This window comes from Callorhinus ursinus, unplaced genomic scaffold, assembly GCF_003265705.2.
Source record: "Callorhinus ursinus isolate GAN/ISIS: 27379988/994484 unplaced genomic scaffold, GSC_fseal_2.0 scaffold121, whole genome shotgun sequence".
Classification (NCBI taxonomy): Eukaryota; Metazoa; Chordata; class Mammalia; order Carnivora; family Otariidae; genus Callorhinus; species Callorhinus ursinus.
The window spans coordinates 65921-77586 of record NW_027397183.1 but is presented as its reverse complement, the minus strand read 5'-3'; the positions used below and the strand labels follow the sequence as shown (position 1 = coordinate 77586).

The 11666-nt window shown below is 41.6% G+C and overlaps 4 non-coding genes across 4 annotated transcripts; all 4 read left to right on the top strand.

The window, feature by feature from the left end:
* The first annotated feature begins 6364 nt into the window (after positions 1 to 6364).
* TRNAE-CUC (transfer RNA glutamic acid (anticodon CUC)) lies at positions 6365 to 6436 on the top strand. Its single transcript has one exon. It is a non-coding gene; the product is annotated as a tRNA-Glu (tRNA).
* A 2371-nt stretch (positions 6437 to 8807) lies between these two features.
* On the top strand, positions 8808 to 8879 carry TRNAG-UCC (transfer RNA glycine (anticodon UCC)). The gene has a single exon. It is a non-coding gene; the product is annotated as a tRNA-Gly (tRNA).
* A 789-nt stretch (positions 8880 to 9668) lies between these two features.
* TRNAH-GUG (transfer RNA histidin (anticodon GUG)) lies at positions 9669 to 9740 on the top strand. Its single transcript has one exon. It is a non-coding gene; the product is annotated as a tRNA-His (tRNA).
* Positions 9741 to 10645: 905 nt separating this feature from the next.
* Positions 10646 to 10718, top strand: TRNAK-CUU (transfer RNA lysine (anticodon CUU)). Its single transcript has one exon. It is a non-coding gene; the product is annotated as a tRNA-Lys (tRNA).
* Positions 10719 to 11666: the final 948 nt, after the last annotated feature.

Genomic DNA, 11666 nt, shown 5'->3' with positions numbered 1-11666 from the left:
CATCCCAAGGATCCCTCATGTTGCCATACCTACTTCCCTCCCATCTCCATCCCTACCTTAAGCTTAGTAAAACCTAATCTGTTCTCCATTTCTATAATTTTGTCATTTTAAGAATGTTATATAAACAATCATATAGTATGTAACCTTTTAGGATTGGCTTTTTTCACTCAGCATAATTCTCTGGAGATTCATCCAAGTCATGTGTGTATCAGTAGTTTGTTCCTTTTTATTGCTGAGTAGTAGTCCATGCTGTCAATGTACCACCGTCTGTACCACTCATCTGTTGAATGACATCTGCCTTGTCTCAGGTTTTTGGCTATTATTAATAAATCTGCTATAAACATTTGTGTACAGGTTTTCGTGTGAACATTAGTTTTTATTTCTCTGGGATAAATGCCCAGGAGTGTAAATGCTGAGTCACATGAAAATTGCATCTCTAGAATGTTTTTTGTTTGTTCATTTAATAAACTGCCAAGCTGTTTTCCAGGGTGACTATACCATTTTACATTCCCAAAAGCAATGGATGAGTGATCCAGTTTCTCTGCATTCTCACCAACATTTGATGTTGTCATGTTTTTTGAATTTTCGCCATTCTGATAGGTATGTAGTGATATCTAATTGTGATTTCAATTTGTATTTCCCTTTAGGGAATAATGTTGAACATCTTTTCATGTGCTTATTTGTTCTCTGTATATCCTCTTTGGTGAAATGTCCCTTCATGTTTTTTTGAACATTTTCTCATCAGATTGTGTTTTTTTACTGTTGAGTTTGAGAGTTCTTTATATATTCTAGGTACTGGTCCTCTGTTTTGTATGTGGTTTACAAATATTTTCTCCCAACCACTTTGTTTTTTTTATCCTTGGAACAAGGTCTTTTGCAAAGCAAATATGTTAAATTTTGATTAAGTAATTTATCAGTTTTTCCTTTTATGGATCATGCTTCTGGTGTCAAATCTTTGACTAGCCCTAGCTCATGAAGAGCTATTATTTTTTTCTAAAAGTTTTACACTTCACATTTAAGTTGGTGATCCACTTTGAGTTAGTTCTTATATAAGGTATGAAACTAAAGTTGAGAGATTTTCTGTTTGTTTTGGGGTGGTTTTTTGTGCCTATGGATGTCCAATTTCTTTAGCTAGATATATTGAAAAAGCTATTCTTTCTTCATTTAATTGCTTCTGCTGCACCTTTGTAAAAAAATCAGTTGGGCATATTTGTGTGGGTCTATTGCTGGGTTCTTTATTCTGTTTCATTGATCTGTATATTTATCCTTCTGCCAATACCATACCATCCCAACTACTGTAGTCTTATAAGTCTTGAAAATGGGTAGGCTGATTCTTCTCACTTAATTCTTTTTCAAACTTTGTTTTAGCTATTCTAGTTCCTTTGCTTTTCCGTTTAACTTTTAGAATAATTTTGTCTATATCCACAAAAAATCTTGCTAGGATTTCTCCACTGGTTTTTTTTTTTATTGTAGTGTAATAGTCGCATAACATAAAGTTCACAATTTTAATCATTGTAAAGTGTACAATTCAGTGGCATATAATACATTCAAAATGTTGTGCAGCAGGGGCACCTGGGTGGCTCAGTCATTAAGCATCTGCCTTCGGCTCAGGTCATGATTCCAGGGTCCTGGGATCGAGCCCCGCATTGGGCTCCCTACTCAGCAGGAAGCCTGCTTCTCCCTCTCCCACTCCCCCTGCTTGTGTTCCCTCTCTCGCTGTGTCTCTCTCTGTCAAACAAATAAATAAAATCTTTTTTTTTTAGAAAATGAGGTTTTTTGGTTTTTTTTTAAGATTTTATTTATTTATTCATGAGAAACAGAGAGAGAGAGAGAGAGAAGCAGAGAGAGAAGCAGGCTCCCAAGGAGCAGGGAACCCGATGCGGGACTTGATCCCAGAACCCTGGGATCATGACCTGAGCCGAAGGCAGACGCTTAACCATCTGAGCCACCCAGGCGCCCCACAAATAAATAAAATCTTAAAAAAAAAAAATGTTGTGCAGCATTCACCACTATCAAGTTCCAGAACATTTTCATCACCCCAAAAAGGAAACTCTGTCCCCATTACTAAGTGATTCCCCAACATCTGGCAGTGACCAGTCTGCTTTCTGTCTCTATGGATTTGCCTATTCTGGACATTTCATGTAAACGGAGTCATACAATACGTGATCTTTTGTGTCTGGCCTCTTTCTTTTAACATAATGTTTTCAAGGTTCATCCATATCGCAGCAAGTATCAGTACCTCATTCCTTGTTATGTCCAAACAATACGCCATTGTATTTATATACCATAGTTGTTTATGTATGTATTTATTGATTGACATTTGACTTGTTTCTACTTTGGCTACTGTGAACAGCATGTTGCTATGAATGTACATGTATAGGATTTCTTTTGAATATCTGTTTTCAGTTCTTTGGGGTATAATGTACCTAGGAGTGGAATTACTGGGTCATATACTATGTTTAACTTTTTGAGGAACTGCCAAACTGTTTTCAACAGCAGCTGTACATTTTACATTCCCACCAGCAGTGTATAAGGATTCCAATTTCTCCTCATCCCTCACCAATACTTGCTATTTTCCGTAATTGTAGCCATCCCCAAATTGTGAAATGGTATCTTATTGTGATACTGACTTGCATTTCCCTAATGATCAATGACATTGAGCATCCTTCCATGTGCTTGCTGGTTGTTTTGAATATCTTCTTTGGAGAAGTTCTATTCATTTGCTCATTTGAAAATTGGGTTGTTTGTCTTTTTGTTGTTCAATTGTATTCCCTTTCCTCTTGAAGGATATTTTCACTGGATACAGGAATCTAGGTTAAGAGTCTTTTCTTTCAGTGCTTGAAAAATTTTGTGCTCCTTCTTCTGGCCTCCATGGTTTCCGATGAGAAATCTGCTGTCGTCATTTCTTCCCCTACAAGTAAGGTGTCATTTTTCATTGCTTTCAAGACTTTTTCTTTGTTTTTAGCTTTCAGTAGTTTGACTATGATGTGTCCTGGCATGAATTTGTTTGCATTTATCCTCCTTGGGGTTTGCTCAGCTTCTTGAATGCATAGGTTTTATCCCTCTGCCAAATTTGGGCAGTTTCCAGCCACTATTTCTTTTAGTACTTTTTTCAGTCCTGTTCTTTTTTCTTCTCCTCCTGGAAATCCAATGATAGAATAGAACTATTGTTATAATCCCACAAGTCCCTGAGACTCTGCTCTTTTTTTTTTTTCCATTTTATTTATCTGTTGTCCACGTTGAGTATTTTTTATTGTTCTATCTTCTAGTTCATGGATTCTTTCCACTCCCCCCTCCACTCTGCTGTTGAACACATCCACTGAGATGTTTTGTTTTGGTTTGGTTTGGTTATTGTATTTTTTAGTTCTAAAATTTCCATTTAGTTTTTGTTTTAGTTCTTCTTTATATCCTCTATTTCTTTGCTGAAACTTAAACTATTTTTTCATTTGTTTCCCACATGTTTGTAATTGCTTGTTGAAACATTTTTGTGATGACTGCTTTAAAATCTTTGTCAGAGAATTCTAACATCTGTCATCTAGGTGTGGTCTGTTTTCATTCAGCTGAAGATCTTTCTCATTGGTATGATGAGTGCTACTTTTATTAAAACCTGGACATTTCGAACTCTGGATCTTATTTAAACCTTCTGTTTTAGGTGAGTTTCTCCGATACTCCTCTGGCAGAGGAAGTAGGGGCGAGTGTCTTGTTACAGCCAGGTAGGTGTAGGCTTCCAGTGTCCCCACTCAGCCTCCACTGACACCTGAGGGGTGGGGCTTCTCAATACTGCTCAGGTGACAGCAGGAGTTTTCAGCTGCCCGTTAGGCTTCTACTGACACCAACCTGGCTGGGAGAGGTAGGAAGGTCTTTTTACTCCTCCCCACATGGCCTCCACTGACAGTAGGGGATGGATGGGGGTGGCCTTGTTGTCACTGGGTGTTGGTAAAAGCGCTGACTCTTTACCACGTCTCCTCTGGAACTAATCCAGCAGAGAAGGGAAGGGACATCTCCTAAGAGGCCTGGTGAAAGTGGCAGTCTAGGCATCCCGCTCAACCTTCACTAGTGTGTGTAGGAGTGAACCACAGTTCTTTCTGTGGTGTTTGGCTGGAGTAGAGTGGTTATTATCTAGAAGTTTTTTATTTTGCTAGGCTGCCTCTTTCCTGGTCCTTTGGCTAGAAAGAACAGGCTTGCTTTTGTTTTGTTTTGTTTTTTCCTTTGGCTGTCCCCACTGGCATTTCCAGGTTGCTGGCTTCTTCCGTACCACATCTGGGATACGTGAGACAAAAAGAAAACCCAGTGAAACCACCAGTGTGTGGTTCCTTAGGTCCCGAGGCCCCTAGCTGGTCTGCCTTCTTTTCTCTTCAAGCCTCTTAGGTTTGTTTTATGTGCAGTGCCCAAGGTTTTTAGTTGTATTAGCAGGAGGAATAGGGAAAAGTACCACTACTCAATCTTCCCTGATCCATTTTCTTTTATTCACTTGTTTATTTAGTTTTCCATTTGATTGTGAGCTTTTTTTTTTTAAGTTTATTTATTTAATTAATCTCTACACCCAATGTGGAGCTCAAACTCACAATCCCAAGATCAACAGTTGCATGCTCTTCTGACTGAGCCAGCCAGGTGCCCCCTGATTATGAACTCATTAAGTATATTTAGTGACTTCAATGCCTAGTCTGGCACATGATCTGCAAATGTATGAAAAAAGGAAAAAAGACAATAGAACATCGAGTGAAGTGAATGACTTGCACTCCTCCCCCATCCACCCTTAAGTGTGTGATGCCAGAAGAGAAGGAGGCTTAATCCTGTCCTGAGAGATGAGTCCTCTCCTGGTATTTTGATGTTGAGAAAGGTGGCTAGCTCCCAGAGCTCATACCCTCTTTCCTAGGTTCTCATGTGTTACCAAAAATTACCAGCAGATGACAGAATAATAGATGAAAATGGTCTGTTGACCAAAACATAAGGAGGTTGATTTCCTCTGATATAGAGGAATAAATTCTACTACCCTACCCACTCCAGGTACAATTCCAAAATGCTGCTCTGAAAGTTAGTTACTTGTTTTCAGCCTTGGGGTACAGGTTGCTCTTCAGTGGGAACAGAGTTGGAGTAAAAAGAAGTGGGCTCTATTAGGCTCCATAGTGACATGTGACAACAGGATTACTGGTTTCTGTGAAAATAAATATCTAGGAGTTAGTTACTAATTTCTGGCATTTAAAACCACAGGAAGGGGGAGATTGGAGGTCGGGAGGATGAATACTTTTCTTAAACAATATTTTAACATTGCTACTTTAAAAGCAAAACAGCAAAAAACTGTCTTCTGTCAGGCCCTGCTGATATGCACACATCATTGGTGAGTCAATATTGAAATTCACTTTTCATCCATTATCAAAATATTTTCTGATGTGAATGTGGAGGGGGATCGCTTTTAAAAATTTCTGTTTGAACTCATGGGCAGAGAGTTAATAACATTGTGCTCATCTGACCAAAAAAAAAAAAAAAAGCCTGAGGGGAGGCTTTTGTTTGTTTCATTCTTGTTTTTCTCAATTTTTTATTTTAAAAAAATTTACAGAAAACTTGAAAGAATAAAATAACGAGCACTCAATTACCCTTCAGGTAGATTCATTGTCAATATTTTGTTACATTTGCTTTCTTTTCTCTCATATATAAAAAAAGTTAATTTGCATACATTGATGGTATGGTTTTAAAAGTTCCTTCAGTGGAAGCATGAACCCCATTTCTTTTTTCCTCCTTACTTCCACTCTCCTTTCTTCATATAAAAAAATTAAAAGCTCCGTACCCCTGCCCTTCTCTCAGTCTCCCACCAGAGAGTTAAGCTCAGGTCCCGCTAACCACCGAGGACCGGTAGGCCCAGTGACTTTCACTTGTCTGTAATATTTGTTTTGGCCAAGAGAATTTGGTCTGAGTTCGCAGACGAAAAAACCTGCAATAGGATCAGGATCTCTAAGCGTTAGTCACACAACGACCTCTGTATTTCTTAAGGAAAAGTTCCTGGTTATTTGGGCAAAGCTCCAGCTGAAGATCTTTACTTTTCTCCTGATCACAGTTCAGGAAATCACTGCAACTACGTGAAGCCGAGAGTTTCTTTTCTGTCTGTCTCCTTCGGTTACTTGTCTCTGGTCTTGGGGACTGTGATCGTGTATTTATGATCATCCCTCAGCTCTGGGAGCCAGGCTTCGGGATTCTCTAGTGGTTTTTCTAACTTCAAAAAAAAAACTGTGAAAAAGTAATTTCGACCTGAGGAGGGCCCAGTTTTCAGGAATCTCAAAACCCAAGGCAGTTGCCATAATATACAAAAGAATTAAGTGGAAACACATACTCAGAATCATATAGTTTCTAGCAGCAAAACTCTTTAACCTCCCTGGTGGTCTAGTGGTTAGGATTCGGCGCTCTCACCGCCGCGGCCCGGGTTCGATTCCCGGTCAGGGAAGAGTGCTTTTTTTTTTTTTTTTCTCTTCCCTTAACCATTAATGATTAACTTTGTTACTCCTAGTCAGTTCCCCTGTTCGCCAAAGCTGAACTACAGAAAATGCAGAAATATACAAAATAAAAACTGTTCTACCACATGTTAACTGCTGACGTCCAGTTTTTAAAACAGAATCGTAATTATGCTATTCATACTATTTTATTTCCAGCTATTTTTAAGTTAATATATTTCCAACACTTGCCAATGGAAATAAACGCTCTTCACTAACATGGTATTTTCTTTCATTTTAATTTAGTTTTTGAAAAGATAATATATTTACATGGTTTAGGATTCAAATATGCAAAAGCTATAACTAACAAACCTAATTTTTTACCTCTGCCATCTAGTTTCCCTCTAATAAGGCAACCAATGTTATGTTTCATAACTATAATAATGTAAATATTTTATGTTAATGCAAGTACATGCATACATACATATATATTTAAATATGCGCCCCCATTGCACAAATGATAGCAATCTATACATGTTTTATTTACACTTTGCCTTTTTCACTTAACAATATATTTTAGAAATATATTAGACAGATTATACATGAAGTTTAGACATGAAGAGTTTCCTCATTCTTCCTTATGACATGTGGTATTCCACTGTATTGATGATATTCCATAATTAATTGAACCAACTTCCTTTTGATGGACACTTAAGTTATTTCTAATTCTTTGCTATTACAAACAATGCCACCATAAATAATCTTGTATACGTCCATGTGTGTGGACTAAATGCCCAGGGATTGAAATACTGGTTCAAAAACTGAGTGTTACTGGAGTGTTTGGGGGTGGGAGGGATGGGGTGGCTGGGTGATAGACATTGGGGAGGGTATGTGCTATGGTGAGCGCTGTGAATTGTGCAAGACTGTTGAATCACAGCTCTGTACTTCTGAAACAAATAATGCAACATATTTTAAGAAAAAAGAAAAAGAAGAAGATAGCAGGAGAGGAAGAATGAAGGGGAGTAAGTCAGAGGGGGAGACGAACCATGAGAGATGATGGACTCTGAAAAACAAACTGAGGGTTCTAGAGGGGAGGAGGGTAGGGGGATGGGTTAGCCTGGTGATGGGTATTAAAGAGGGCACATTCTGCATGGAGCACTGGGTGTTATGAACAAACAATGAATCATGGAACACTACATCAAAAACAAATGATGTAATATATGGTGATTAACATAACAATAAAAAGAAATACTGGTTCAAAAGGTATGTGCATTTGTGGGTAGATATTGCCAGTATGCCTTCCATAGAGGTTGTGCCAATTTACACTCCCACCAGCAATGTACAACGTATATAGAATTAAAAAAAGAAAAACTCATGTGGGTTTTCATCAAAGTGGATTTAATCTAACCTATTTCTGGAATTTTAGTTTCTTCCCCCTAAAATTTTGGCTTTGCAGGTAACAGTTTGATGAACATCTGTGTAGGTACATCCTAGGTATTTCCTTAGGATAAATTTATGGAAGTAGAATTACTACCTCATCCCATATACTAAATGAATTAAAGAATTAAATGCAAGAACTGAAACAATTAAGCTAAGAAAAATACACTAGTGGATAATTATCTTAATATTGGGTAGAAGGCTTTTCCAAGATAAAAGCAAAGACAGAAATCATAAAGGATAAAACTGATGGATTAGACTATATAACAGAAAACTTCTGCTTATCTATAAAGAATGTTAAGAGTCAAATGACAAAGTGGTATAAATCAGTAATATTAATATAGTACAAATAATTAATAGAAAAACAGACAAAGCATATGCCTTAGTAATTCTCAAAACTAATGCAAATAATTGATAAGTATGAAAAATGATCAACCTCAATAGTAACAGAATAAATGCAAATTAAGATAAGACTTTTTGTCCTGCACTTTCATGAAGATGAAAAGAATGACGACATCCCATTGACAGATGTAAGGTAATAGCGAAAATTGGTGTCATCTCTCCGCACAGCAATTTGGCAATATGTATCCAAAGTTTTAAAATGCTTATGTCTTTTGACTTGCAACTTTACCTTAATGCATTTGCCCTATGAAAACACTCTGAAATGCCTAATAACTCCCTCGGGGGAGCCTTAACTCCGAAACTGGATTTCAGACGCCCCCTTCAAACGACAATAGAAAAAATTAGAATTGACTTTTTTAAAACCTGTGAATCAATAAGAAATTGCCACAGAATTTTTAATATAACCATAGGAGAAATCCTAGAGAGCTTCCTCCTTTGGCTTTATGTTAGAAGTCTCTCTTAATATGAATGTCAGATAAAGAATTGTGTGACCAGAACTGGACGAGTTACTCCTCATGAGGAAACCAGTGAGGAACCCTAACGCCTGCGTTGGTGGTATAGTGGTGAGCATAGCTGCCTTCCAAGCAGTTGACCCGGGTTCGATTCCCGGCCAACGCACTTTTCACTTTCACTTTTCCCCCGAAACTTTTAAGCAGTTCAATTCAATAAACTACTGGGGAAGGAAAGGTTTTGGAGACTTAGTGGAGGGGAGTCTCTCCTAAAAGAGAGCCTCTAGGGTTTTTGTAGCTGCAACCCTGAGCCAACCCCGTCTGCTGGGTCGCACCAGTTTATGATCATTATGCTTTTGGGGTCTTTAGGGAAGTGTCTGAAATAGAGGCTGCTCGGATTTGATTTTCTAAATCCTCGGATGCGGCTCTGGTTTACTGAGAAATCAGAATAAGGAAGTCAGCCCAAGGGCCCGCAGTTGCCGGAGAGCGCCCTGTCACTTGGAACTGTGAGGAAAGCAAGAAGAAACGAAGAGGAGGGCCTTCGACCAGCTCCGCTTCTCTTCCGGTTCCACCGCTCCGGGGACAGAAACCTCAATTCCAGGGTACAAGCTAGAGATGTAAACAGGAAAATCCTCGGGCGGCCTCTCGCACCCCTGGGCGGGGCGGCTTGATTCCTTGGAAGGGAGAGAAGTGGTATGAGGCGTGGCGACAGGGGATGGTCCCCGGCCGCAGCCCGCGGCCCAGCCGAAGGGCGACGGTGGCGCCCGCACGCGGGATTTAGGAGCTCAGAACCAGATTCACGAGTCAAGACTTCGAGGTTGTGGAGTGGAAACGTTGTTTGGTATTCTGATTGATGCAGATCACTTGAACGGGGCAAACAAAAAGGCAGCACGGGTACCGCACTCCTATTCCAAAAGGCATAAAATAAGAGCGCCGTGCGCCGCCTAGCAGGTGGCGCGCCGTGATCGTATAGTGGTTAGTACTCTGCGTTGTGGCCGCAGCAACCTCGGTTCGAATCCGAGTCACGGCATGTGATGTTTACGTGGTGGCCTTTTTTTTTTTTTTACATATGTATATATAAAACCTTTTAAAAGGGTTGAAAAAAGTTTTAATTCTCTCTTCCTTCCAAGCAACCTTGCAGAAGTGCTGTCCACGAATTGGGTGAATTGTTTCTGTTCAGCTCCTTCCGCCGCTCGCCCACCAAGCAAACAACCTAACGGTTTCTGGCAGGGACGCACTGCAGGGCAGTATGGCGAGCCTCGGAGCTGCCACCAAGGCTGCAGAGGTGAGAACCCTTTGCTTCTGACTTCGGAACTCAGTGCCTGTACCGGATCTTGGAGAAATTAAAGTTGGGAGAACAGAGTGAAATCGCCTGGGCCTCTGACTCCCATCTGACTTGAAATCTCGCTAGGACGTTTACACGTAATAAATAGGGTCGTTTAAGCCACACAAAATTTTAGTATTTAAAAACAAATTCGTGCCCCCAGTGACGCGTCTCTCATCCCCACTTCCACCCACCACCCTGGTCGTCACGGTTTAGGAAGAGAAGGAAGCAGGGGCTGGAGCACCAAGGTCCCGGGAGAGCAAGTCCCCGTGCCCCACCTGCTTCCCCGGCCCTTTCCGCCTCTCATCCCCGTTCCCTCGCGCTCTTTCGCCTCCTCCTCAGGAGTCCGCATGCCAGACACCGGGCTGTCAAAATGATCCGGTCCACGCGGACTTTGAGAAAACATGGAGGTTTTAGGACTCCTGATTCCCCATCCTATGGGAGGCCGCCTGGCTCCACGCAATCCCCACCACTCTCTCTCGGAGCCTCGGTCCTGGTAGCAAAAAGCTACTATTGTGTTCACAAAATCCTAGACCCAACGGTCTCTTTCACAGTCACTAGTGTGTATCTGGACCATACAACACGTCTCTAAGACGCTGCCTTTCACCAGCGCCCGGCTAGCTCAGTCGGTAGAGCATGAGACTCTTAATCTCAGGGTCGTGGGTTCGAGCCCCACGTTGGGCGCACACAGTTACTTTTCTATTTCTATTAAATCCTCTTGGCAACCAGCAGTTGTGACTTATAATTAGCCATTGCGGCATCTGTTGTCTTTAACTTCACTAACAACTTCCAAAATCTCCTCTATTCGCTCCAAACTGAACAAAAATGAGGAATACGAACCGGGGATCCTGGTCGTTGAGACCAAGAGTCCCAGACCTTCGGCCCCGGGGGGCGAGGGCGGGGGGAGGACGGAAGGAACCTCTCTGTGGTGCGAAGGTGACAGGAGCCGGAGCAGCTCCCAGTCCTGACCCGCGGGGCTCCACCTCCGTCCTACCACGACTCTGCTCCACCAAGAAGACGCCTTAGGACCGGACCGGAAGGGAACACTCTCCTTTTGCTTGGTGGGGGGAAATTTTGGATGAGGTTTTTTGAAGGGCCTTCTTAGCTAGTTAAAATGTTCTCCGCTAGGTGCCAAGGAGCATCTGTTTTTGCTCTTCAGGTTTTGAAGCGTTCATCAGCCGCAAAGGGCTGTAAAATACAACTCGTTTACTAAGATCCCGAAGCGGGGCGGGTAAAGGAGAATGCCCTGAAAAGGGATCTGGGGAGGCGGGGGAGAGACGCGGAAGAGCCGGATGGGGAAAGGCGGGGGCGGGGCGGGGCTCAGGCGAGAGCTTGCAGGGGGGAGCCCCCGCTGCAGCGTACGGGAGGCTTGTTGGGGGGCCCCCTGCAGCGCTGCGCCCGCGGGTGTAGAGGTAGTTATTGATCCACTGGAGAACTTCGTTCTGCCGGGAAAGCCTGAACTTGTTTGCGCTATATTTGTCCCTGCCAAGTCCCTTTCAGTGTTGTAATGGGTGGTCTGGCTTCAGCTGCTTTTCAAGGCGAGTCGAAGCCAAGTTTGGCACAGGTCAAGAGGCTTCTCCACAACGACGAGGAGGACATTCAACTCCTCATACAAGTCGTCGCCTCCCTTCC